General features: G+C 42.0%; 1 protein-coding gene and 1 long non-coding RNA gene across 5 annotated transcripts in view; one reads left to right on the top strand and one right to left on the bottom strand.

Annotated features, from left to right (window-relative positions):
- The window catches only part of LOC107268468 (protein cortex), a 122,107-nt gene that overhangs the window by 22,875 nt on the left and 71,876 nt on the right, over positions 1-27,356 (top strand). The gene's annotated exons all lie outside the window — the stretch shown is intronic.
- LOC112494233 overlaps positions 7,815-27,356 on the bottom strand; it is a 76,851-nt gene continuing 57,309 nt past the window's right edge. The window contains exon 3 of the long non-coding RNA XR_003059483.1: positions 7,815-8,440. This is a non-coding gene — a long non-coding RNA (uncharacterized LOC112494233). The remainder of the gene's footprint in view (positions 8,441-27,356) is intronic.

Here is a 27,356-nt window from a genome sequence, read left to right on the forward strand (position 1 = left end):
GTGAATGCAAATTATATTATGTAAGATGATTTTTTTCTTCGAACCAATCAAGAGTATCGATTTAATAGCATAGCTCAACGTTTCTAGAAATACGACAAGATTAATGATTCAAATAATGTATCCCATAATTTATATAGATAATGTAAATATATCAATATTTAGCAAAAAATGGGAATCGTTGACGGTAAATAAATATGTTTAATGTTTGCATCTCAATTTCAATATATTTCGATAGCAGTACTAATTCATTTTAAAAAATTCGTATAAGTCTGAAGGTTGATGTAGACTTTGGATAATCTGAAAAGGGAGCAAGCATTTTTTTTTATTTAACTAACGAAGTTAGACGAGATAATGTCTCAGGGGAATCGTTGCTCTACGACATACCAATTATGAAAAGAGTAAACACGTCATGCCGACCTGCTTATTACTTATTACTGTATTGACAAGAAGTCAGCTACATCGATGATATAAATACACGGTTATTAATAATTAAAGGGAAAACGGCAAGTCATGTTGTATCTCCTTGACCGATCTTATGATATAGAATTATTTGACGTTGCAAATTTTTGCTGTTTGATACGCTCCGATTCTGATCTACAATTACAAAATGTTTTCTAGACTATTTTGCAATTATTTAAAAACAATTACCACCGCGCACTTAATGTCCGCACGTGTAAGGACTACAGTATACTCGTTGTTTGAAATAAGATGCGGGTAGTGTAAGGAATATTATTTGAATCGCTGTAAATTTTTAATATGAATATTGCATAAATAAATGCACGTGGGTATTATATTGGGTTGGTATGAAAGTAATGAGACACTATAGAAAACTCTTCACATGTCCTTGTACAAATTAATTGATTTTTACCATATTCTTTTGTATATACCCACAGAGCGAAAGTATCTAGAATGTTCTACAACGTACTAGAATATGGTTAAAAACAATTAATTTAAAAAAGGACATGTATCGAGTTTTCTAGTGTCTCATTACTTTCATGTCAACCCAATATAACAAACAGCAAGTTATAATAAGATATGTAATAATTTTCTATTTTCCGTTAACAGAATACTTACATAAAATTCAATAATAATGTTTCCTAAAATTCTTTATAATCGCGTATTTAGTCAATTGCGTCACTATATTGAAGATAAACTTATGTTTAAGGTTTCGATGTTGTACCGCCTATAGATATACAAAATTAGTATTACGAAAAATATTTTTTTATCAATTAAGTACTCTAACCGGATTTAATTAAGAGTAATAATAGTATTATTATTTTTCCGTATTCGGTGAAGAATATCAATGTTGTATAAGAGTATAGAAATGATAAAATAACTATTTCAACGATCACGTGGGAACGATACTAATACGTAAAATTTGTAAATTATTGTCCAATAAAAAAAAAATAAATATCAAGCAACCAATTGCAAGCAGATAGTGTTGCTATAGTAATGTTCAATGAAATTTCCAGATCGATAAAAGATACCTAACGCATAGAACACATTAATATTTTCATCTTCCACGTGAAATGCAAGCATAATTTTAAATTCGCAACAAGAACAGACCTACGGCCCATGATTAGCTCACCTTGATTTTCTGCAAGTTCGTATCATTCGCCATTTTTCCACGGCGACCTTGTCACGAGGGAGCCAAGGTCAAGGGCAGGGCGCACCCAAGCGTGCAGAGTCCACACTCGAAAAACCGCCACGAGAAAACGTGCAGCCTTAGGGTAATACGGATCGCGCGGGCAAAAGTAACGCGTGAATCGTAGACTCGTTCTGTCACCAACCCACGCTACTTCGTCTTTCGCGCACTACGTCCGACGTTGCCCTACATACGTGCGGGGAGTGCTCTATTTTTGCAAACGACGCACTCCACTGACACACACGCGCTAACGCACCTAAGCATGCACGCATGCACGCACGCGCTCACGCACATGTGCATTTACGCACGTTCCCCTCGCTTGCGAAACGAGGGCCGATGTAAAGGGTTAAGAGAAATCGATGGAGCTACGCAGCCACCCTTTTTTGGAGTCGGGGTTCAGCAGATTTGCATATGTTCAACACCCTCTGGCCACACCCTTCGCTTACCCTCGGCCAGATAGCCTATCGTGGCCTTGCAAAGGACCTACGCCAAGGGGCGCGAATGGGACGAACGAGGGTAGTCGGCCAGTGAGATCGTTCCGCGGGTTGGGCTTCGCCCGTATCCGGAGGGTCTCGAAATTTGCACGTTCCCGTCCCCTTCGCCGTCAAAGCTGGATATACGGGACCTGGGATAAAAAGGGAGAGGACTTCAGTTTTGCGAATGAGTCACGCGCCACTATGGCGGCTCATGGTTACCCCCTGTTTCTTCATGTCCTCGTCTCTACCCCTCTTCGTCTAGCCGTCACCCGTTTTTGCAAGCCACGCGTTGCGAATTGGGGATCAAGGATTATTCTTGGAAGGGGATCACAACACGTCATCTGCAATCTTACCGCGCAGGAACCTCTCTCCTTTGGTTTGAGTCTGCGTCCAGCTGCGCACGGCTCGCTCCTTTGAACTGCGATTGCGTGGCTTTGGGTATCGTGGCCCAAAGACCGGATACACTTCCAACTTATGGACCGTGCAAATTCCTGTTTATTGTCACTCCTTCGTCCATGGGCTTTCTTAGAATGGACACTGGTGTCCACTAATATGGCTGTTAGCGTTGCTACTGTTCATATTTCCTTTTTGTCCTTTACTTAACTCGTGTTAACCAGAAGCTTTTTTCCGATCGCTCTGAAATTTCGGACTCGCTCATCGTTCCGGACGATGGACGATCCGATGCGGTCTTAACATTGGGCGATGGTCCAATTAAATGTTCTAATTAAAAAAAATGTTCAGGAGCAACGACGTACGCGGCTTCCCAACCGCTCGGAGATATCATCACTTGATTGGTCAGCCGTAAACTAGTAGTTGCGTGACAAGGTGTCAAGACGCGTGTCATCGATGAGGGTTTCAGGGTGCGACCTTCTCGGAATCCTCGGAATCTATTATCGAGCCTTCAAGACGAAGAGAAAAAGGGCATCGTAAACCAGGTTCACGTGAAAAATTATAGTATATACCGACTTAGAAATGAGTTTTCTACGTAGTAAGTAAAGAAAGGAATAGTAATATTTTCCATAATTAAATCTGCCTTTCCATCCCTTTTCCAGCTTCTACGTCAATGAGCTCTCATGTTTCCGTCTCGTATATCATGAAGTACTCGGACATCTTAGCACACTCATTAAAGCTGTACGACACGGCGTCGTACATGGAAGGCAAACCGGTCGAACGATACCTATGTACATTCCTACTATATATATAAAATATATGCATCAGTGGCTGACCGAATTTATGTGAAACAAATGAGTACATATATTGGATTTGGTTGAGTGGCTTTCGTTCATGTGAATTTATTCTATTTAATCGAGCGTTGCCCGATCTCGTGAGGACTTTACTTACATATGTAACATGGCAACCGTGCTACCGTCTTCGATTTGACTAGAGACATGGACATCATCAGGTATCGATCAGCCCGAGGAAGTTTTCCAGTTAATTGGATCGTCCACCTTCGCTCAGCTTGTTCCTTAGTTATTGGCCCTCGGACGCCCTCGGACAATAATTATAATAATCAGATAATTATGTATGGTAACATTCAGATCCCAATGGAGCCCACCAGTTACCTCGACATCTTCCTTCCAAATCGAGCTAACTCGTTCACAATATAATTCCGAATGGTTATCACAGGCGTAGGATTCTAAGGATCGACGTAGTTGGTGGTGATGGATTAAAATGCCCACTGATATGGTCAAGTTCTCAAACTTTAAGGCTGACGAATTGCTCCACGTTACGTAACGATCCTTTTAGCCACACCGCGACATATTTTCCGCACCGTCTTCCGGGGCGTCCTTTCACTCGTCTGGAATCTCATTAAAGTGGGCTGAGAGTTTTTGTATGTTGCACGGAAAAAATACAATATCTTACGTCATGAATTCCTCATTACGCCATAGATACGTAGTCTTATATAGCTACGGCAAATTAGACGGGGCGGAAAAAGTTTGCGGTTTTCCATAGAATAGATACAGTGTTCGTACTTATAGTTCTATCGGTGATCAATGAAGTTTCACGAAGCTACAGAACTTCACGCGGGAACGCAGTGATTGCACAAAAAGTCCATTAATCGCTTCTTCACCTCCAGTTGAAAGGAACACGTTTTAGCTACGTCATTCTTTCGCGTCGCGCAACAGTTTACGCCAACTTCTCAAGCTGATCTACGGATAATGAGATACATTATGACGATAAAACGCCTCAGATCTAGGACTCTCTTTGAAACGTGTGAAAATTTATTCGATAGGCTTCAACGTAGCGTTATGCTAAAGTGTTACAATCAATTTAATTGTCATCGCAAACATCGTCCCAACGTGCTTTGTATAATATTCGAACAGTGTTACCTGCGCAAATGAGATAAATCTCATAACGTTTTATCGTTAGATCTCGCAGTGGGATTCGCGAGAAAATTGGATCGTACTAGCTTCTCGATTTCAAATGACTCGGGACTCGGCAGAGCGAATCAGTGATGGCAGGCAATTCTAACGTGTCGTTCGCGTGTCGATCGTTTTGATCTGTTTTGCGGCGTGATAAACGGGCCGGATAAGAAAGGTAGGCAGATGAGCCTAGCGGGATGTCCCGGGTGATTTAACGTACGGACTCACGGGTGGCACTCCTCTATCAAGTGAAGAGCACTCATTCGCTTAATCATCGTATCGTCCTTCTTCGTAGAACGGTCCTTTATTAAATAAGTCTTCTGGGCGAGCTTACATTAAGCCTTTCCCTCCCTGGGTGACATGCAATTACCGTCTCCCTGTATCAGCATACCTACTATCTGCCTACATCTCGTTCAGATCGAAGCGATCATTGTGAACAGCAATAGCAGCAGCAGCAGCAGCAGCAGCAGCAACAACAACAACAGGAGAGAATATTCTAGAAGTCGGCATTAAAGTATCGCGAAAATGACATACATCTCCCAATGTATTTCCCGTCAATGCATTGTGAACACCTCGCAGTTGGATGCTCGATACCATAGATATTATATACTTGTATATAGACACAATTATATATGATTGGGATCTATTGCCTTTTTGCACTTTTTTTATTTCCTCTTTTGCAACGTAAAAGACGAGGACAACGAGCCAGATAGTAGCACGCTTAAATGCGCTAAGCGTACGAATGGTTCGGGCATAAATACCTGCGCGCATAAGATGACTCGTGCATAACGTGCGCATCGCATCGAATCCCAGTTTAAGTTACATATGGGGATCTTGAGTGACACACGAAACGGTGGAACGTGGGATCGAAGCAGTGACCACGGCAGGAGGCGCCTTGAATGGAGACCATTAACTTCAAACGTATATTATTCAAGCCATTCAGACACGAGGAAATCGTCGCTGCTCTGCATAAGGATGGACAACGGAGGACGCCGAGCGACTGGAGCGCCGCAGAATGATGGCGCGGGGTGAAGAACGCGGAGAACTCGGCGAACACTCCCTGACAAGAGCTTGAAGTACTACCGACTGCCTACTTATGAATTTAAACGATATATACATATGTATCGTCCATTACTGTCTCCTGTCAAGCTACCGTCACGCAGACCTTAGACGTCAGCTGCATGTCACCCCTCTAAGAGTCTAAGAGGGACGAATTCAAAATAACTAATGAAATCCAAAGAAGACTGGTATTTTCTTTTTCTTTTTTTTTTTCAAAATATCCATCGTTCAATTACATTATATGAATTTAAATATTTGAGCTAATTTGAAAACACTCAAAACCGATTTCGACTGACTGATACCAATGATTGTCTCACAAACCGGTCGCCGTCGCACGTGCGCACCTTTTGGAGCTGCTGCCTTTAAATTTAGACACGACCTCCTTATTCGCTTGTTTCTCGCTGATCGAGTAAACGTTCAACTTTGACCTTTTAAACGATCGTTAATATAATGTACTCTCCCACTCTATCTCAATTACGTGTAACTAGATAATCGTATTATTGTTTTAATTACACGAAATCAGAATCCTGATGCAGTAATATTCCCAAAACGTTGACACAGTATCTGGAGATATTTTGGAAGAGGTTACTAATACGACGAAACAATGGTAGAGACAAACTGTACTTGCTCCCCAACGCTCGTTAAGAATACGGAATCGTTCAATCGGACGGTGCTATTGCAGACTCTATATCTGCCCACGGCATGGAGTGAGTATGGTCAAGCGAACGAATTATCATGGTAATCACAGAACAGTAGCCGCTGGTACCGGAGGTCAGAGCGATGACACTAGATTGCCATAGCGGACCAGAGGTGGACAGTACATTATGCAACGATACCAGCGAGGATCCATTCTTACTGGTAACGTCGCGACCATACTATAGTCAATCCGTGGCAGAAATCTGAGGGAGTTAAAAATTCTTTTATATTGAGTCATAAAAAAACATGGCCTCCCTAAGACAGAATTTTATCGTCTATAAACTGTATATATGACTTCACTCCTATATCGGATGGCGAATGACGTAATCTACGAACATAATAGAAGATAGACTGCTTCTCAATAACCTATATCGTTTCTACTTATACCAATTGTAGAATGAATGCTCTCTTCGGGCTTCATTAATCAACATTATATTTCTGCGTGTCTTTACTTTTCTATTCAAATACTGCACCGAGAGTATCCTGATGCATATTTGTACGTACTCTTTTGTTTCTGTGAGATGATGGAATGTAAGTTGAGTTACATGGACAGAGAACCACTGTCTACCGGGTGGTGCTCAGAAGATAAGAAAGTCGTGATGCTGGGGAGTGCTCACCACGCCGCACCGCGCAGATACACATCTCGTATGCTCCGAATTAATAAATAATAATGCAATATTGTTGCGAGCCGCCTCGACCTACCGGTCAACTGCCGCGTACCTACGGACTCCTATGGTAGATTCCTGGTTGCACGTTCGATATCATCCTGAGGAATGCTACGCTCAGAATAACGAGGACTGAAGTTAAATTAGGAGTGGCCATAGGAATCAGCATACACGCCTTTCTGGAAAGAAGCAGTCGAGCAATCCTTCCTATTGTGGTACCAATCGTTCCGCGTTTTTCGGGTCGATCATCTTTTGCACTAATAGCGGATTTACGAGCGAATTCCATATGCGGGAAACTTTTCTCACGTTTGTCCAACGTTGCTGTCGTAACCGAGAGGAGCTTTTCTCGCTTGTGGTTAACCTGCGCTTAGAATTTTTTCAAGTTAACCACTTGCAAGTTCCAACTTCTTGGTTGGACGCATGCTCGTCGTGCATGTCAAATGTCAGCCAGTCTAAGATAGGGATCGCTGGCTAGAGACGTCCTAGAGAACTAGGGACACGGAACCACTCATTACGCCGTGTACGCTCGAAGCGTTCGGTGCACTCTATGCAGCACTCTTAACTGCGCTTTGTTATATGCTATGAAGTGGAATGGAGTAGAGTGCTCCGAACAGCAACCGACCTGCATTCCGCAACTGCCCGATCAAAGTCACTGAGTAAAACTGATGCTGAACAACTGTAATACTTCTTCGAGGCCCCCGAGAGACATTGGCACGATAGATCAGAGACGATCGAGTGCAGGAACATTCCAGCCTAGGAAGACGCATCCTAAATTCATTGCATGATTTACATTTCGATTATTAAAACGATACGCGTGCTGATCGTGCGACGATACTAATCGTTGTAGAGACAAAGCATAATGGTATAGAGGTACAGAAACTACAGAAACTATCATGAATCTAGGGTCGCTATTATTATGTGTATCGTGCTGCGATTCCTTGTGATTGGAATATCGCAAAGTGCAAAAGGCGTAAGCATATTCTCTTGCGCAAGTTCATTACAATTAGCCTGCGATCCTTCGTAGATCTTTTGCCGATCTTTCACCACCAGCTGGTACCCCCGAGCATCGGAAAAGGTCACGCAATGTTCTCACCCAGTGAAAGCACACGCGAAAACATGCGTTAATCTAGAGGGTGTCGGAAAAAAATTATTACCCATTGCTTTTCAAATTCCCCCAGTATAATAACTTAGATCACCTGAGACAGCAGCTGACGTAAGACATCTTCGACATGGAGAACCAGATCATTGGTTGAAAAGGTGTTCCCCGCGCCACGGTATCCCCTTCAGGACACGTAGAATATTGCCGTTTATTCTCTTGTGTATTTTCGAGACATCCTGTACAGCGTGACGCATAAATCAGATCACGACAGTGTAAAGCCCACGTAGTCCCTGGCTTTATTCACCGACGTCATAGGCGCGGAAGGTGCGGAAGGCGCTGGTTCTTGGTTTCTGTTGGCTGGTGGTTCAGGTACGTGGCTCTCTCGCAACTGGCCGTGGGTTGGGTCGACGGGTCCGCACCTGCAGTTCTCCCGACACCTGTAAAAATCCAATGAACACTTTCCAGGATTTCATTTCGTCGTTATTGCGTCATATTCATTTATGCGCTTATGCCGTGAGTGACTACAGGCCAGCGACGATGCCTCATTACGTGGTAAACTCTCGCACCGTTCCAGGAATCGACTTGCGATAGCTGCGAAGGTAATAGCAAGGCCGTTCTGTGGTGTCCGAGGCAATGGCCGCCGATCACGAGTCAATCAGAACACCCTCGCAATACCATATCCTTCTCAAATCACCCACCCGTTTCAACCGTTACACTCGGCTGAATCATTTCACGGAATCTTTAATCACAGCGGTACCTTGCGTATTTCGAAATTCTGAACATCTAAAGGCCATTCGTGAAGATGGGATTTTAAATTTGTTATCGTAACTTGTGACAGGTGTATTAATTCACACGTAGATCGGAACGATAAGAATATATAAATACATGTAACTAATATTTACCGAAAAGTTCATGAATATGAAGCAGCAAAATGGACGATGTCTATACTATCCAAATCGGGAAAGGGACACTTTTTTTTCTTATCGTTCACAAATATACATATAACAAGAATCCCTGTAATTCGGCCGTCAGAAATGTAGAGCACTACATGCAGCAAACTATTTGTATCAGCTCTATACTCTTGTACGACTGTTTCATTACAATACCTATCCGTAACCCACGCGACTACTTCGAAGCTCTTCACGTATTCCATATTTTATTCACTCTTTGTCTATTCCGTAAGGATACTCGCGGTACAATGTATCACGAGAGATCTCTTCTCTCTCGTATCGAAGGTATTCATCCTCGAGCAAAGGCAAATCACTATATACGTATATCTACGTAGTCGTGGTCGTCTGCCTTCCAACGTAAAATTGTATACTTGGAAGATTCTTTGGCTCGATAAAGAGGCGAGAAAGCGTGGTACCCGGGACAAGATTCCCTCAGGGAATAGCAGAAGCCTGTTTTCTGGACGCTTGGATGGAAGGGGATTTCAGGGGATACTCGTCAGACAGGACGAGGTCCTAGACGGATTAAAGATGCACGCACGAAGGCGAGCTACTATGTTTTTAATGTGTATGTTTTTAACGTGTCAGCCTCTTGGCTGATATCTTTAATGCTACCAACCTAACTGCTAGACGGAAATAGTCTTTTTATCGTGTGCGGCTTCTGTTCCTTAAGCAGCTTTCGAAGTGTCTGGCCAAGGTTGAAGAGGATCCTTAAGGTAAGCTCGGTAGCTTCGATGTGATGGACTTTAATTACATAGGTACACTGCTGATTACCATTATACAATCTAGACGGAGCGACAGACTAGGTTTTGTTTTATATCAAGAATTCGAAATAGATTTTTATTCACGGTATATGCTTCGACTATGACGGTATGCAAACATGACTAAAATTGTGTGCGCGCTGGTAGTCGCAGCATCCTGGATTCTCTCTCCATCTTCCTACTGGTCTCTTTCTCTCTCTCTCATTCTCTAATGTAAGAAGGGTGATATCGGAAATTCGCGGAATCCGATAAAGAGACTGCACGGTCGCTTCACGAGATAGCTGAACAGCTCGCATAATAAATATCTGAAATCCCTAATGGATCTTGAGGCGCAACAATGGCCGCGGGCGGCTTCTGGCACACACGAAGCCTCTGTACGAGGACGAAGAAAAACACGCTCTTCCCATCCTCGGTAGACGAACCACGGAGGGTATCGCATTCATTACCCCTTATCTTTTCTCTTTGCGAGCTACCGGGGGTACCTCTTCGTGTTTCTTCTACAGCTCGTTTCATATGAGTCTAACGAGTAATGAGAAGCAGCCGCTGGACCTTACGGTCTTACTAGGCGTTTATCTTTAGTATTTTTCTCTCTCGAAAACTATTTGATAACGTGCAGCGCACAGGGGAGCAATTCGGAATTCAGTGCGTGCGAATATACTTGCTTCCGCATCACGCTTATTTGCCGTGATTTAATTCGATAGCTAGGAGTCGTGTCTTCTCGAGCGAAACTACCTGTACACCTACAGTGGCTCCGGATGCGCAAGGCTAAGGGAGAGATAGGTATAAGGCTATCGCGGTGCTCTATACGGTGCTGGAGTTACGAGCAAGTTAGTGCCGATATGATTATATGCTGTCTAATAAGGACAGAAGCTGATTGCGAATGCCTCCGCCTGGCGCAATATCACCTACTTCCATTAGGAGTCCTAAATTTGCTTGTGACGCGGCGCGTGTAGCCCATGCTACTTTGCCGATAAGGAGCCAAAGCGCTAACGGTACGTTGAACTTTCCGATCGGCGATTGGCACTGTGATCGCGTGGGCCGTCGCGCACGGGGTGAATTTGTACCCAGCCGATTCGATAAGAGCAGCTAACAAGCCGCTTCCGAATCGGGGGCAAATGAGTTGTAGGTAGTGGCTAATAAACGAGCGGTCATAAAACAGAGGTGTAAATGCGAGTGTCCGCCGGATCCGTGGCATACGTCCTAGAGTCGAGTACGACAAGATCAGATACGAAACTCGTCCCAGGCACGAAAGCCAGCCATTTGCTCCTGCGTGTCTTCTCGAACATATCTATACCTCGGCATAGGTACTTGCTGGCTTGCTCCTTTCACAATCAGCCATCCGATTGAAATTTTCAGCTGGAGGGCGCGCGTGCTCGCTATCTTTAATCGGGAGTTAAGAAGCTTCGCTGCCCAAGATTTTCCAAGATCTTCATTGACTCTCGCGAGGGTTATCTCTTTATTCGTTACGATTTTCGAACATTAAATTGCTCCGACGGCCACGCTCTTCGTATGATACAGCTACGTACCCGAGTATCACGGAAAGCTACTGTTTCGTATCAAGCGAGCTGTGATATCAATAATTTCTATTACAGTAAATTAAATGTCAAGCAATTCTGTCGCTGTAGCCGTGACGCACCATATGCACCTAGGAGCAATGTACCTTAACAGAAACTGCTAACAGGGTTTGCCCGTGAAAACTTGTTAGTCAATTATTTATGCATGCGCTATTGAAATTATATATTTTTCTACATTTTTATGAATCTGGTTGACCTGCTACTAATAATAATTCCATACACATTCATACAACTCTTTTCGTCCCTCTTGTTTTGAGGTAGGATTTGTTTTGTTATGACGTTGGAAAGCGACGACTTTCTGTCTGAATTGATACTGCATACTTATTGTTAATCAGCGATTGCTAACTCATATATTTATAATGGTACTTCATTAAATTTTGTTAAAATGAGTAATTAACTTGTACAGATGGAGGAAGTTTAAGAAGTTTTTCTTTGATATTCACCGGAAATTTTCATACAATGTCATAGATACAAGTGAAGATTTCAGTAAGCGAGTATTATGTTACGGAAGGAGATTTTACTTTTCCTAGAGTTATATGCGAAAGAATGTGGTTTCTATTTATTTTTTGTTATACAACTTACGCTCGATGAATTCAAGGGTCAAGTAGAGAATCAGCACTCATTAAATGAACCTAATGGGTACCGGTGAGTTTAAAAAATGTAGGTGTACGTACGCAGGCTTTATTTAAGTTCTAACTTATTGCTAGTAATTATATTAAAATAAGTTATAATCTTTAGGATGACTGTCATAATGAACAAGGGTCTACGAGGCAAATTTTCCATGACACTTTACAATAAAAATGTAGTGTAGTTAATATCCTATTATAAAAAAAGTAGTAGTAGTAAGATCCTCCCTTTCGGTATATCGAAACAGGAAAGGCACTAGGTGTTGCAATTCATTATAAGTAAGTATTTATGTCGTGCCGATGAACATTACGGGAAGTTAACAAGTTGACAATTTTGTATTGGAAGTATTGCACTGGTTTCTGCAGTCATCCTTTTGAACAATGTTCGGGAGAGAATTTTATAGCTCCCAATGACCAATTGGAATTTTATAACCAATGGCATGAGTTTGAGGAAAGCGGATATATACTTATAGTGTCTGAAAAGTTTAATCTTCTAGGCCGTAGAATAATTTCTTGAAATTATTGCAAGGCATTTCAACAGCTGACAGCTGAGATCCGTTTTGTTCTGTGGAAAATGCGTGATGCGTATAAGTAAAGATCACAAAGATCGCACGAATCAGTTTATTTGCTTTCTCACAATCTGGGAGAGCTAGCAAATTGAGCGCATTGCATAATAAGTACTTAGTATTGTTTCTCATAGACAACACAAATAACGTAGACTCAGACCGGGTACTAAAAAATATTTCATTTATAAAAATGTAGCTATTGCATTAATGGTACGGTAGTTGCCTTTATTGTATGACTTACAAATCGTACCTACTGCTTACCAGTCCTAAATCAAGTATTAAATCAGATGCTTTTCAAAACATTACTCGCAGATCGGAATTCGACCCGTTGACCGCAACTCTCGACAAACGGGAACGTAACCTGTCACGAAGTTAGGTACTTTAAGTAGGTCAAAGAAACCTAGTACCTACTGCGATTCACCAGGCACTCCGGCCCTCTGCGGTTGAACCACCATGCACGATGTTTCAGCGAACCGACGTGCGGTTACCCTTTCTTGCAAATACACCTGGTATTTCATTACATGCCGTATATCTCCTGCACTCCGTTACGTGATAGGGTGACAGGGTAACGTGGTAGGGCTTGCTCTGGAGACAGCAGATGGGCGAATTCTTCATTATATCTTTTCGAATTCGAACATACTCTTCTTATTGAACCAGTTCGTTAGTCAGTACTGATGCATCTAGTTTTATCTTGAGTCAAGTCGATTGAAATTTTCATGCAGATTTAATCGATGCTATTTGTACTAACGTAATATGCTGATAACTATCAAGCATAATTTCATTCTTGTGTGTAATGTACCGTGTCAATTGTGGAAATTATGATAAATTGGTTGCTACAAATGTGGGTTGATTTAATTAATTTTGATAATTCTCTACAAAAATAAACTATTATAGGTGCTTGCTACAATGCGACATACTGGTACAGTTTGAGCGTTCCCGATGGCCCGGATGATACTTTTTGTTTTACAAAATGAATACAACCGTTTGAGATTCTATTCTTGGTTGTCCACATTGATAAGAAAAAGGCAGTACGATAGTACGTGGTAACTAGTACGTATGATCAATTAAGCGATTATCATCGATCGTTTGATTCTCAAGGTCGCAATTATTCCAGAACTCATTCAACTAATCCAACCTAACATAATTTTTCGTTGATTCGTTTGATCTCGAGAAAAAAGATCTACGTAGCCGTTGGATCTTAAGCAGAAAACGTTCGTTAACTCGTAGTTGGTTGAATTATGGGAGGTCCGTTCGTCCGCATCTCTGCAGCTCGGTGACCACTGAGCAAAAATGGACCCAAGCGAACGAGTAAAAACTAGTGACGCCTCAATTTGGTCATACGGCTCGTTCAATTTTTATCAGTGTCAGACTTCATGTTTTCTCGTGTACTCGCTAGGGTTCTTCTACGCTCTATTCGGTCTTACTACTGTACAAGTGCAAATAGGCCCCTTGTTGGAATAATCTTTTGCTCTGGGTGTATTCGTCAAAGCACTCTGCCGCAAGAACAAGAAAAAAATGAATATAAACACCACTCCTAGTTCCAAGGCAACGCTTTACCTATCAAGTTAAAAGGGACGTGCTTAAAAATTGTACCTAATCAACTTTACACTGCGTGACTTTGCAATGTGGTTAATGGTTTTTCATAGATTGACAGATTTGATTTTATTATTAAGATTAATAGTGCATAGCGATGATTATTAAACTTGTATGTTTTTTAAGAAATGTTGATCGATCGATAATTGAAATCTATCTTTTTAGTTTTAAAAAATGGCATTCTCTATAAGATATTCTATTTACTTTTATTTTCCTAAAAATGCGTTAGCATTCGTTATTATATTTAAGCTGAAAGTATATGCGAACATTACCAGCAATATTCAACTGAATCTGATTTTTTCATGACTGCATGTTATATGCGATCCAGATTGAACATTCTCACGATACTTCTTCGTGGAAGTGTATGATGATGGTATAATTATATTTGAGAAATTTCAGTCGGCAATTCGTAATTGATTTTTTTTTCGACAATAAAGATTTATAAGCAAACAACCTGACGATAACTAGAATATGTACCGTTCGGCATATGAGGCTAATACTTGAGATTGCCGGTTAGCAGCGAGATACTGTATAAAGAGTACTATCAGCAACAATAACAAGGAGTACGAGAACGAAATAGTTATGCGATCAACCTCATGAGGGCAGCAGTTGGGTCAAGGTACACGGCCAGGAGTTACAATCTAGTTTTACGTAAAAAAGAAATTCTCCACATTGGAAACAATGCAGCAGGCGAGATAGCTGCTCCAGGAAGGGGCCGTTTTACAGGCTAGGCTAGTCCTTGGTTTATTGCGCGTATTTGTATTCGATATTAGCATCCACGTAGGCAGAAACACAATGGCCATGGCCGTCGTCGTCGCCGTCGCTGTCGTTGTCGTCGTACTGCTTATCCACGGTGTCTTTTCTGTGGTGCGTGTCCTACATCAAAGGGGAGCTTTGCCCCGACGCGATATCGCTGAAATACGCACTCCTAGGAACGTAAAGTTCTCTGGGCCTATCTGGGAAAAAGATGAGCGTGGGTGCACTCGGTGTGAAATACAGGACATTGCTCAGTGCTACCGTTTGTAGCGCACCAGTTATTCACGCCGCCTACGCAGGATGGCATTCTTCTTCGTCTAGAGCAACTGACTAGACAATCCCGCGGGATATACAAGTATACCACTAAGCGACATTAAAAGATAGCAGTTTATTCGAATTTTGTATTTATGCCGAACCTGTCATCCGGTGTCAGTGTTGCATTCACGCAGAAACGTGTTAAAGAACTTTTTATTTGATTTTATATGATCATCTAAAAAATGTCATGTCTTTCACGAAAAAATATATTATACGTAAAATCGAAAAGGAGGCTGGTCGCTCGTTACGGTTATTGGCAATATCCGATCAATGTTTTATCGTTTCTGGCATCATTTTTACTGTCAGTAACGCAGAGAGTACATCGAAGATCACGTGACACGAGCGGTGCCACGATGCTTGTCGCGGCCCACAATAACCCACGCAGATTCTCCTTCTTTTTGCAAGAGGACCGCGAATAATGCTCATTCATGACTTTCTGGGGAAGAGTGTATCACCAGTGTAGAGACTTTCATTCTGAATTACTGTCAGCATTATAGTACTGTCCACTCCAGACTTGGACATCGTCTCGTAATTTAAGCACGTGGATTCGTACCGTGGAAACTTAAACATCGATAAGAATACTGATTGTAGGAGGAGTCTCAAATTGGTACCGTAACATAATACTAAAAATCCATGTGGATATTAGATTTAAGTTACACTGTAGACATAAATAGAAATGTGTGAATCTAAAATTTATATAGGAATAAAATTGTAGGAAAATTTTAACATGTCCGTATTTACGATCGGTTTGTAATGCAGGCGTGGGAATACGAATGAGAATAAGAGGATGAACAAAACGAAAACTAAACTCATGTAGTATATATCAAATAGAATTGAGACTTTGATGGAACGACAATCAATTTCAATTAGTAAAGATCTAGGAAATATTCCTGGAATGGTCACGATGCGGCTTCGCTACAAATTGACTTCTTCTCGTATACCCGGCTGATGTCCAGTAGCTGTACACTTATACCACTAACGAATCGTATTTCACGGAAATAGAGAAATTTAAACGTGCGAGCACGCGCGACTCGGCAGTTTTAATGGTTCTACAGGCGGAATCGCCTTTTTCAGATGGAGGACACCTCCTTCTCACTTTGCGAGCGGCGCACGCCGATCGATCGGACGTGGAAAAAGCGATCGTTGCCAATGAAGGATTGAAATAAGATCGCTGACCATGTGAGAAAGAGTGGATCACGTGCCGATCGGCAAATCGCAAGGTAGATCGTCCCGTTGCGAATCGCGACTGTCGGCATCGGTTCCCCGCAGTGGATGCCGATGAATTCGTTCGCTCGCTCTTTATCGATTCGCCAACTCATCTAGGGGAAAAGCTAGGATTCCACGCTATTAAATCGACCCTGTCGATCTTGTGTCGCGGACCGGTTTTTCCGGATATGCTCCTAGCAACGTAGTCTTATCTAGAGAGCATCCGTATATACATTGTATCTACCCATCATATCTTTCGCGTATACCATGCCAATCCTTAAGTTTTAAACGAATAAACGCGATTAATATAATATGCCATATGCCTTGTTCTTTCTGCTAGATATTCTTCTAGAGAGCTCAGCTCATCAGGTACCTATGGTTATATAATAGAAAAAGCTGATCCTTCAGGGATTCATAGCTCTGCCAGAGGCGACCACAGTAGGTACACGGTTCCTCCAGAGCGTTACTTTGACTTCTTCAAGATCCAGGAGAGCATCTGGATCTCACATCCACTGTCTAACCTCGTCCTGTTAGCGTCGGCCCGTCTGTCCTCCAACGCGCAGCGTGGAAGCTAGCGTGGGAAATAGACTTTTTGCACGAGTGCTTCAAGCGATTCTCCTTCGATGCCCTCCTCTGCTCTAGATGTTCGGTACAACGTATAGCTCTCTGTTGCCATGTGCTGAAAGTCACTACGATGATCAATGGTACCTATAGGTGATACAATGGCGAGAAGCCCTATAAAAATAAAAAATAACTTCATGGTTTATGCCATCCGATGAAACGAAATAGTATCATTCCCCAGCGAGAATTGCGAGAATGAAGTCTTGCAGCCGATACGTTAACGACTTGTAAAGCGATACGTAAAAACCTGATGTTTTTACGATCGAATTGTACCACGTACGCGCACGCATCGGAGATAGCATATGCCAGGAGCGGGTTAACATGGAGAGATAGAGCCAATTAAAACACCATTCATACCTGTCCAAAGCTGAGATAGCACGCGATATATGTGGCTAACAGTTGGTAAAAAGCTCGAACGAGCTTACGAGTGCTGCTAACTGTTGCTGTGCAATACTCAATGACGCGTGACGCTCGAGTGATTTCGTTGTTCGATGAGAGTCAAGGATTGCGCAAAAGAAGGCGGATTTGCTAATGGGATATGGTAGCCAGACACACGGGTATCTGTAACGTGTGTCATCACGTCATCAGGTATGCTGTACGTATTACTCGTGGAAGTTACGAGGAAACTCATGGAGCTCGTAAAGGACTCGTGGTTATACGTGGTGTCGGTCTTCTTTTTTTTGAATTCTTCGAAAAGTCATAACGGGCAACGCGGGAGGACGAATGGTCGCGAGTTATCCCACGCATGCGTAACGAACGCCTGTGGATGCGTCGTGAACGCGAGCTTGTTAAAATTCATGCGAAACTCCGGGACACGAATTAACGTTTCCAAGTTCGTGCTCGCCCCGTTCTCTTGGTAGTAGGCAGTTGGTAGTCAGTAGTTGGCAGTAGGTGCTCGCACTGACTAATAGTGAGCGCGCGTGTGACTCGCGTGCACGTGAATGCATGCGGGTTATCCAGGCGAGTGTTTGTGTTCGCTAGGTAAGACGGGAAGCGTACTACTCGGCAACGTTAAAATTAACTATCGCCAATTAATAAGCGAGCCGGTTGTAATGAAACCGCACGTCGTAACAGAGCTGAGACCTTCGCCGCGTAACGCGGCTTTCCGCGCGAGTAAACGCGCCAGAGCTTCAGCCAATTGACTTCTTTTTTCCCTAATTGTCATTAGTATCTTACCGATTGTCAGTCGTTAGTCAATCGTGTAAAATGCTCGGAAACGCTTGTTATATAGATGCAACGTCACACGGAAATTGCGCTAATTGGGTGACTTCGTGTGATATATTTTTTTGAAATTTTTTAAAAATACATCTAGTTCGTTACAATTAAATATTTGTTTTAGATATTCATTCAATTCGTAGGCATCTTATTCATTATATTGTAACTTTATTTTTCACGGGAATTGATAGACCCGGAAGGATTTTTAAAATGCATTCCTTTATGTTGTAAAACAGGGGCTAAAGGACTTAGATTTTTGTGAAACGGAAAGAGCAGTAAAAAGAGCTGATTCACGTTGTGAGATTGAATTAAACTAAAAGTATACAGTGGCTATTAGTTTCAAGATGGCTGTTTCCTGGGAAATGTTTAAAAAAATTCTGTAATGCGTTCATTGTGCGATCTTGATAGACCTGATATTTTTTTCATAGTTTGCTTCATTTAATTACTGGTTCAAGTATTGACGTGTCTCTTTCTTGACTTCTGCGGCAAGTGCGGAGTCCACGCTCGTTTCACTGAGCTGGGTATGAAAACTTTCATGACATTGACAGTTGGAATTGACATGTCTGATAAAAGGAGCGATACGGCGTGTTACTCGACTCGATAGAATGTTCACTTTGATATTGAAGACATAGATATAGTTTTCGAACAATCCCTTTTAGAATGTTTCGGTCCAGTAGCTGTACCTGTAGTATCCTATGCATTTCCGGTGTCTTAATATACGTGTAATTTACAAAGTATTTCATACCAATTAGTTTAATACAGTGAAATTACATATTTCTTCCATACAAATGCAAAGTCACAAATTGATTGACCAATAGAACTATAAGAACAAATTGCAATTGAAATAGATACTAAGAACAGATAGCATTACTCAAGCACAGTTTCTTACCGCCGTTCAATTGCAGTACTTTGAATAGTATTAAATCTCTAAAAAGATGCTACGAATTTTTGAAACCATGGGAGATCTCAAAGAATATTTTATAATTTTCCCATATTCCCATGATTAGACATAGAAAAAACTGTCTGTACGTTGTAGCTACTACAATCCCTTATTATTGCACACATTTTTAACTTGGTTAAAGGAAATAAGTATATGGCAAGAAATAGATGGCATTTCGTTAATAAGTGTAGGAGCTTTGCGAGTGACTGCAGAGCTCTCTTAAAATGCATTAATATACAAAGGGTACTTGCCGGAGAGTAGAACGAATGCTCGGAAGCAAACTTATTGTCAATAAAGTAACTAGAGAAACAAACTGCACACGGGACTCGGTTACGTTAACCCTAGTCTCCAGCATAACGAAACTTCGTAGTTCGTATGTCCTTAGAGCGTGCAGGAGGCCAAGCAGTGTTGCTTTTTGAATTTTATTAGCTGGCTAGTTGGAACATGGCTTACAAGGAGCAATGGTCTAGAGCTGCCGCGTAAACGAACCTCTCATACCGCCCGGTATGCCAAGAATAAGTACAACCAGTTTAACATTGTACCTTGGATACAGTTTACTCGACTCAAACGCGAACACTCGATACTTTACTGTTTTCGCCGCTTTTTTTTGCCCCCTCGAGATATTACCTTCTGCTCAACAGGAGAAAGAGACGGCGCGAAGGTATTACTTATCCGGAGGTAACTTACGGCGTTGTCCGATTTGTTTCCTTTAAGAATTTCTTTGGTGAAAAAAAGTGTGATAGAAGAATGCATATAGTCGTGGCATCATTCGAAAAATAAAGGCAAACATGTTTACCGTGAGGCACGACTGTGGGTAATAGGTCGCGCCTTATGTATTCGTCATGGCAAAAATTTGTATGCATGTGTCGTATAAATAGATGAAAATAGTGTTCTAACATTGGTCTATATGACTTTGTGTATTTTATTTTCATATAATTAATATTTCACACTGAATTATTTCTGCCGATAATTGAGGCATTAAGGTTGACAGCTGTCAAAGCAATATCATTTTTCTTACATTTAAGCGTGATTTTTGTTTTGAATAATGAAGAAATTTAGTTAATTTTACTAGTTTCTTTTTATGCAGATTATGCAATTTATTTATTCTGAACTTTTTGTGCGGATACTTTTTATATTATTCATTCGTTACTTCCACTGTTTTTCAAATAGTACAGTACACGGAGAAATGGTTGCAATAAAAATTACTACATAATTATAGTAATCAGAGAATACACAGGCATTTTGAAGGAATGTACTACAGTTCTGTTTTATGAGTGCTACGTATATTCAGAATTTTACTATTCGAACGTAGTAATTCTGCATAAAATACAATGTAAAAAGTGATAATATAAGTTAGACTTGACCAAAGACACAAATGTATTATTATTTCACTACGTATTTCTTACTACATTTTTAGTATTTTTAACTATTTTCGTCTAAAAATTTACCATGTGCTCATTGCCAATTCATGTATTCCTTCAAAGCCGTTAGAATATTCCTGCACATATGTCGTAATTGTTACGATTGTTATAACAAATTCCACTCGATTAATCTTCTGATTTTCCAATGTCTTCAAGTAAGATTATAAATTTCACTATATACCATAGTAATTTTGCTTGAACTTTGAATACAATTGTATTGTCGTAAAATTTACTGTTTCTTGGCAAACTAAGCGCCAATGTCTGTATATTCATGTACTACTATGTAACATAGAAAACCCTAATGAAATTTAATGGTAAGGAGTAATAGAATATTTTCTCCGTGTACTAAATGCTACATGCAATTTATAATTAAATAAACACAGAATAATAAAAAACTTTGTTATGAAAATGCGTATTACCTAATTATCATGTAGTTGTTATTCTCTTTTCATGTAATATTGCAATTCTTAGTGTGATTGCAGAGATATACGCATATACCTGCGTTTCTAACAGGACATAATCCTATAGGCATGATACATGGAAATATCGAAATCTGTTCAAGATAATATACAACCAATTGAATTGTGATACGCACGATTTTGTGCACTTGGAAGCGTTTGCGTTCAATGTGCATAGCTATAATCAATGATTTATATCACACCATAAAACCCACTTGAAACGTATATCATTCAACCACTTATTTCGAAGCATAAGAGCTATTCGGAAAACGATTGTCTACTCGCGTTACGCACCTAGATAGTGATTGTATGACTGGATAATTATGCATTTCAACAATTAGTTCCCGATCACGATGAGATCGAGTACAATTTATTATAGCTCGATACTTGCAACTCAGGAAGAGAATTTGTAAAAAAAAAAAGGATGTAAAACCGAATGGCAGAGTTCTCAAGAACCGCAATCACGTGTCTAATTATAATTATGAAGATCGAGGATCGAGATTGCAGGTATACTGCTATCGAAGATCGACAACTGGAATGACGGATACGCGACGGTACCCAGTTCTAAGATCCAGCGATACGTAACGCATGCAGTCATTGGGTAGTTCCCAGCATATGTAGATCGTTGCCGATCATTCTAGTTCGCTGCCGGGGACCATAGCATGCTGATCGTGAGACGATCGCGAGGACGATGAATTAAAGATTACCTATCGACCCGACGGAGGCGGTGAATTTGTCCCAAGAAGGGACATTGAGGACATAATCGCCGCCTTGGAAACGCGATACCGTAAACGACCGATCGAGAAAACCATAATACTATGTGATCTTAGACGACGGAGTTGTCGCTGAAAAAGCCGATTCAAATTTTTTCAGTAGCTTCGAATGAAACTTGTACTCCGTCATATTCAAAGATTCAATTTAGCGATTACCTTGACACGAGCGAGAAGAACAAATCCTTGGAACGGCGATCACGATCGGCATGGATTTCCCGTTATTCCCGATTGAAATTCCGAATGACGACGAATCCGGTAGTTTCTCGTAATAGGGAAACGGAACCACGTCGGGAGAGCGAGTGAACGTTGGAATACGGGAAATACCTTGAAATTTCCGTTTCATCGATCGAGCGCCCGTATAAATAAATAAACGTAAGATTCCGAGCATCCGCGCGCTGACATTAATTGGACAATAGTTGTGCGGCGGGGGCCTAATGCCGTATTAGGGATCGGCGAACGACGATCATAACAATCGTGCCACCGTATTTGCTCGGCGACAGGGACGCGGGAAATTGTAATTTCAAATCCGTCCTACTCCATAGACATGAAAGAGACACGACACGGTTCGCCACGGCTAATGGTGCGAAATCTCTGCTACCGCATAGCTATAACGGCCTGCAATCCTATGCATCTACCTACAGTCGGTGCTCCGGCCTCTATAAATCTCGTATCGCATTCGCGGCGCACCCGACTTCAGCGAAAGAAAGAAATTATGAATTGGCTCGAGGAGACGGCCTTTTCAATAGGCTGCGATTCCTCATCGTGAACCTGCTCCGATTTCATGATATACTTGCCTACCTATATCTGACGCTCCACGACGATCATTTCATACCTAAGATTCGGTGGCTCGTCTAAACGATTTACCTACCTGCCGATCTTCTGTAGTTTAACTTATGACCTTTGACTTCTTTGACTAACGTGACCTCTCGTCCATCACAAGAAGAGCGATGATGGGTATACCTACGATAGGATCGCAAGATCGGCCCCACTATCAGTAGCTATTTTCTTATGGTTTATATGAGTTCTCTGAATGTCTAACCGCGATGTCACGACCCGAGTATACCAATCTTATACTGAACAATATCCGCTTTTTAGATCCCGGACGTCGTACGGGTAACTCGATCTTGAGTGACTCGAGCAGTGACACGAGATCGCTTGTTATCGATACGTACGACGTGTTTGCGTGATTTAATAATTGCCTTATACGGCTGTCGTGTAATTGATCGATACGGCACGGTGGTCTACCGAGAAGCGTTCCGATCTGATAACCTTCGGACTCCCGCCTTCCTAGTTGTCTTTGACTCCCGGAAGGCAGAAAGACCATCCCTTGAAACAGTACCTGGGCACGCCTGCAGAGTGCAAATTTTCCCGAATCATCACTAACTCCGCATGACATAGATATGCCGGAGTCATCTTCCACGCATTGGAAGCTTTCATCCGATCCCGAGTGCGGCTGCTGATCGTGTTTTATCCAAGAATCCGCAGTAGTAACCTACTGCAAGTGAACCCGGTGGCATGTCGGAACGTCCAAGTGTGCGAGGGACGCTCCTTGGTCGAAAGACACAAATCGCGTCGAGCCGAGGGAAACCGTGAGATCAGTGAAGGTCATGTAAAGCGTGGTTTAGTGCGCGAGGTATCGAATGCAATAAATATGAGGAAGAAACCATTGCTAACTCCGCCCATAGCCCGACTGTCTACCGAAGAAGCCGAGAGCCGTGTTGTGAGTTATGGCTTCTCCAGGTGAATTATAACATGTATAACGCATACCGACGGTGCATTCGTACCCACACTTATTCCGGGGTGCTCCTGTTAAGGTGCGCTCAGAACTCACACGAATGCTCAAACTTCGACAAAGGATAAGATATCGTTAAAAACAGTTGCGCATCATCCATGAGGTAAAACACTGTGCGCCAACGTCTAACTATCATCAGCAACCGATCAATCTTCTATACCGTTCGAAGGAACGACGTGCGACTTGATACTCGACCTCCAAGAGGTCTAAGATCAAACGTGGTCATTAAACGGAAGATCCAAAGTAAAATCGTAACGGAAATTAACGATCAAGTACCTGGGACAGACATACTGCCATTTAGATTTGGTTTAGCAAGTCTCGCTTTCAAAGTTAGCATGGTTTGCATACATTTTGCTTTTTACGGAAATACGTACTGGGTTTCACTGGTTTTACTGTGTTTCACGATTCACGTGTAGGAGGTGGAGTCCCGAGAGAGGAATGCAGAAGAGTGAGCAAGAAGGGGGTGGGGGGGGGGAGAAAGGGAGAGGGAGAGAGAGAGAGAGAGAGTAAACGCATTGTAAATTGAAACTGAAGGCTGCCCAGATGGGCCCCGTCATGGAGACTCGAGTAGCACTATTTCATCCACCCAGGCACGTCGGGAGATCGAAACTACTTGCACCGCGAGCAAGGATAATCGACGTATTTCGCTTTGCTTTTCAGTCAGCTGATTCTCATTCAATATCACCCTGACTGGTTGTCGGATAACGAAATTGTACTTTACTGTCGCGCAAGCAGATAGCCATCGTTTTATTTATTGACGGGAAACAGTTCCGAGCATTCGTGCAGTCAGGAATAAAGTCGCAATCATCAGACCGAGAGGAGCAACGAATGCGACGATAAAGTCCGTTGCCCCGTGAAAACTTCCAGTTAAATTACAACTCGGTCAGCGTGGCAATAATCGAATTGCTTCGCTGACGTATGAGCAATTCGTGCGAGCACGTTAAGAGCACTCGTCTACCTGCGTTATTCCCGAGACACGCCAACAGATCTAGGTTTTCTATCTCGAGGGTTCTGAGATAGGAGAGTAATCAAGGATCAGAGGCGTTACCGCTCCGCACTATCGCCTTATCATTCGGTCGGATACTTAAATGCCGTTTTAATTAAAGTAGGCGGTTTATAATCTAAGAGGATGATTTAATTAAATACACTTAAGATTCCGTGGACCTCTGGCTCCATTTGCAATTTTCAAACTACAGGAGGCTGACGCGGGTCTTCCTCTCATGAACAGATCAGCTCAGCGTCAGCCTCCCTCGCTCTCTCATTCTCTCAGCTCATTCGAGCAATTACTCAGGAACTTGGTTCTTGCGTTCTGAGACGGCGGGAGCATCCTCTTCTTATTGCCGCCTGATAAAGTGGTCCCGCTACTAGCTCGTCTTATGACTGCCAGTATCCAGGAGTGGGGATCGTGCCTTCCCAAGAGTATCCGAAGTCTTCCCGAAATTTAACGAAGCTTCCGGTATCTGTGCCTTTTTGTAGCTTCGTGCGAAGGAAGATATCGAGACAGATTAATGCATCTGCCTACTGATATTCAGCGATGCCGATATTAAGCGATGAAAGGTGAATGATGAAGATATTATACGCACGGATCTCGAATAACAATTCTTATTGTAGAGGGCAACACGCGCAGGCAGTATAACGTCGTAATGGCGCCATAATCTACAGACCATATAAGAGCTGTGTACAGTATTTAAAATGCTTTCTTGTATGCTTCACTGCGTACACATACGTACGTTATGCGTATGAATTTCTCTACGGGCATCGATGCGTCCGTGCGTATACATATGTATGCACGCGAGTACTGTCGCTCCTATCGAGTGCAACTTACAACGGAGGTACGTACCGAGAGAGCAAGCAAGCTTCGACTTCCCCCAAAGAACAACAAGAGTCTGCGAGGGCCCAATATTTAAGAGTACGAACGCAGCCCGAACAATGCCCGGCGTGTGAGCCTACCGTGTGTGGCTCTCGCATGTCAGCGTAATGAACACGCTCCCGGCCCACCCGCGCATGCTGCCGCGGCGCCACCGGGCACCAGGAAAATAATCCATGGGCCCTATTGTCTACACCGTGCCTTACCGTAGCCATTTTTCCGAACTCGCGCGACCAAAAAGAAGGTCAGCCTGCGCTCGGTGTACCTATTGTTTAGTGGGCATATCGAACGATATGATTTAGAGCTCGCACGGAAGAATGATACTACTTGCATCCCTCTGAGTGGATCTATACAGTGGTTCTCCGTTTCTGATAACTGACCACTAAAGTCAAATCCATCAATGAACGCGAGGTGGAGGTCAAGTATATTTTACAGGCAAAAAATACGTCTGGCTGGGCAGCAGTAGGGAATCGTTGAGATTAGAAAATAGCGATTAAAATCTCGTCGCTCGTGAACGGAGCCTAAGAAGAGTTGGTACATCAGTGGGACAGCGGACACGCGACTCGCATACGAATCCATGGCAGCGTGAGACTGCCATCCCTTGCAAGCGTCGGATTCCTTCTAATTGGGCACTACACTGACTCGTCTCGAATACATGCCGTTTCTGAGTTTCTTGTATCAAGGCATCGTGCTTCAACGGTGCTCCCACGTTTTTCCTATACCTCTTGCAATGCACCCGCGTTGAATCTTAGCCACGTGACGTCATCTGCGCAATATTCTCTGATTCGCTTCTCTCCGAATGAACGAGATAGGCGCCTTTTCATTCGGCGTAAATTTCCTCGCTAGCTAGTGTTACTTATGTTAATCGACTCGTATCCAGACCTTATGGAGTAAAGTAGCCTAAGGGCATGTGTCGACGATACTAGAACTTGGACAGAGTTTTAGTCACTAGGTTTATGCGCTTGGATAAGTCTAGGTAGCATGCGTCATAGTCCCCTATGTGAAGTCAGATTTGAAGTATTTAGCCTGCTGCCAATAGAAGTAGTGTACGAACAATAATTTTCATTTGAGGTTATCATTTGCATATGACCACAATTTATATGGTTAAGATTGACTGCTTGAAATAACTACGACATGAATACAGCTACTAGTACGACAAAATGAGACCGGAGCTGTTTTCTGTCAGAATTTTTCGTCAAATTTTTTCATTTAAGTAGCCTGTCTCCACGGTACTAGATCTAGTTTTTTTCGGACCGAGATTTCGGTCCAAGTTGTAGTATCGTGGACACAGGCCCTAAGACTAGTCAGCGCGATCAGTTCATTGAAACGGGATATGTAAATAGTTTTTGCCATCTGAATTGTTCCATGTCGAGCATGTTTCAACTATGATTTTTATATCTGAAAAATTAATTAATCATTTAATTATTTTATCATTAATTTAATAATTATTATCGTAAATAATGTTTGGACTTCTTACAACTAATTGTAAGACTGATATTAAAGTCTTGTTGTCCAAAAGTAATTTTTTGTATATTTTACAGTTGTATGCTTAATTACTCTCGAGTAGGCACGTCTTGATTTTGAGGAATAGTATCCCAAGTGCTTTGTTCTTTCATTTTCTTTTTTGATTTTCAGACGGTAAAACGAATTGTTATAAACAAAAATGAAATAGAAAACTTATCTCTACTGAGAACTGTCCAAAATGGTGACTTGAAAGTTACATTTATTATACTACACGGAGAGAATTTTTCATTAAAGATTACCGTGAAACTCACGGTAACCACGGGACATCATGGCATTTCATAACATATTCATCACGACACTCAACATATCGTATGTTATAAGCAATAAGTAATGAAATGGTAACTCTGTCCCACGGTTACTGGTTTCTGCGGTAAATTTTATCGTGAATTTCATGGGAA

The sequence above is a fragment of the Cephus cinctus genome, unplaced genomic scaffold, assembly GCF_000341935.2.
Source record: "Cephus cinctus unplaced genomic scaffold, Ccin1 Ccin1_scaffold0007, whole genome shotgun sequence".
Lineage (NCBI taxonomy): Eukaryota > Metazoa > Arthropoda > Insecta > Hymenoptera > Cephidae > Cephus > Cephus cinctus.